Below are 2,500 nucleotides of genomic sequence, written 5' to 3'. Positions count from 1 at the left end.
CTCATTAATTTAATTTTAGGTGCCCACCAGTTTATATTGCATTTTACAGTCTAGAAGGCAATTTACTATTAACTGGCAATTACATACAGAATGATTGTTAATTCTGCTCCTAAGTGCTAGCTGCTTGAAAATTGTTATCTCTCTCTAATTTTTGACCTTCTTACAACAGGGGTGAGGTATACTGGGAATACAAAGGACTAGTAGAGAAGAGCTGGACATGTCATTTGTGACTCATTCTTTTAATTCACCGTGCTAATCAACTGAACTGCCACAATCTCCCAAGGTAATTGTATCTTTATAATAGTTGAAAGCAGCGGGCAAAAAGGCATGGATAGATGGGGAAAGGCCCTCCCTTTGCCTGCTGAGAAACAGCGCGGTATTCTTTCTGTGCGAGACTAATGGGGTCTTTTTAGAAAAATCTGGAACTTTCATATCTCTGTACCCTGATCATTTAATGTCTCAACTTCTGTACTTTACAAAGGCTTTGTGCACCACACTACACTCTTGTTTCATTATTCCGCAGCCTTGTTGCCCTATGGTCTACCTCATGCTGGGAAGGTTAAATGTTAGAGTGCCAAGCCAGACTGCAAGCATGGTGGGACACTGATGGGAAACAGATGCCCTGGGGATTCAGCCCCTCCCTCTTATAGGACTACATAATTTTCATTTTGTGAAATACAGTGACGCTTGGCTCAATGCTCAATGGCAGTTGTAATTTCCGAAGACTATCTCATTTACCCTATCAATTTAGGATAAAGCAAATCAGGCAGAAGTTTCTGAGTCAGGCAGGCTCTGACTTCATCTTTTTATTTTCTTATTGTCGGGATATAGGCTTCTTTATCCCTCACAGGGTGTTTTAAATGTACATTCCTATTAAAATGGTAATAATTTAACCTTATTGCAATTTAATTACTGCAGAAGTTCCTGAAACTCTCACCATTCTTTTGAACATCTTTATTTAGTGATAAAGAGGAAAGATGACCCCAGAAAAACTCATGCCTTTTCCTCAACAGTTTCATACATTTTTGCATTCACACATCAGAAAGAGGTTTAAACTAGCAAAATTTGCACTTAAGGAACTAGTGAAAGACAGTAGTATAAAGCAATTCAAAATTCAAAGACAGCACACTCAGAGCCAGAGAGTCATCTGGTTCAAATCTAAAGCACTTCCTTGTATGCAGTGGAACTATACCAGTTCACAACAGCTAAAAAATCTGCAACTTAATCCAAGGTTTTTAATTCATTCACATTTTATTTTGCTGAACATTTATCTCCGAGAAAGAGTCAAACTTTTTATGGCATTCTATTCTACTTGTATGGACTGTAAAACAGCATTTTTAAGACTCTATTATTGTGACTGCATGTAGCCCAGTCTGCAGTTACCACCTCTTCAGCAGATTGTATGAAGGTCCACTTTCAAGATAATGTTATTAGCACAAAAGCACCACAGTCACTATGATCACATCTGGTAACTTTGGTAACAATAAAATCAGGAAGACCAAGACAATTTCAATATTCTCTCCCTTTTTAAGATTAGTAATCTCAGTCAGAACCGAGGTACACTGGTGTGAATACTAGCATTGTTTTTGCTCAGGTTATGACTTCTTTGGGGATAGATGGAAAATATGAATCTCCGCAGCTATTACTTCTGAACCATTCTCAGACGCTACTTTCACTTAGAAGTTCATTTCAGTGATAGAACTTAGGCTGATAGAAAAACCCAGCTTTAACGTACTGACTGTTTTAAAAGTCCTAGCTTAAAACTACCCAGGAACAGACTTCTCCCATTAGATCAAAATTAATAGATAGAAACAGTTGCAGTCTAGTGGGAAAATATTCATCAAAATGCACATCATCTGCACATCATCTGCAATTTGTATTATCTACCCAATAAGCAATAAGAGCCCTCCCAGAATCCCTACAGTCTGTCAAGTAAATAGTTAAAGGCTATTTGTTTTCAAAGGAGAGATTGATTCATCAGATCAAATTTATTACCTAGAATTCTCATCCAAAAGAATTACAAATTAAATTATTATATCTCCCTTTCCCTCCCTAGCATCTTAGATACATTCATTCTTAAATGCTAAAAAAGTCTGTAATGCACATTTTAGATAAAAATTCAGTAATACTTCCTTCCAAAATAAGAATTTTCATATTAAAAACACTGGAAACCACAAAGTTCTGAATTTTTGTTGTGCTCTTGTAAATTAAAATCAAATGTATTTAAAAGAATTGGCATACATAAATCATTTCCAAGCTTGTGAATTTGTACCCTAAGTTTCAAGTCTGAAAGAATTTTTAGAGCCAACTTAGGAATAGGGTTGGATAAAGTTCTTTAGATTCAACAACAGCTACTTGAACCAGAGCCTAAAACTTCAACTGAATCTTTAGGGAAGTTCAAGAAGTTTGGATAGATATTCTAAAAAATATTTTCAGCACTGAATATTTTTTAATTCCTTTTTCTGGATGGAGCAGAGTAGGAAATACCGTTGTTAATCTA

The 2,500-nt window shown here is 36.0% G+C and overlaps 1 protein-coding gene across 12 annotated transcripts in view; it reads right to left on the bottom strand.

Moving 5' to 3' along the window:
* Positions 1–2,500, bottom strand: part of EBF3 (EBF transcription factor 3) — a 124,870-nt gene that overhangs the window by 34,057 nt on the left and 88,313 nt on the right. The window lies entirely within an intron of this gene.

The sequence above is a fragment of the Struthio camelus genome, chromosome 7 (assembly GCF_040807025.1).
Source record: "Struthio camelus isolate bStrCam1 chromosome 7, bStrCam1.hap1, whole genome shotgun sequence".
Classification (NCBI taxonomy): Eukaryota; Metazoa; Chordata; class Aves; order Struthioniformes; family Struthionidae; genus Struthio; species Struthio camelus.
This window is presented reverse-complemented; position numbering and strand designations above follow the sequence as displayed.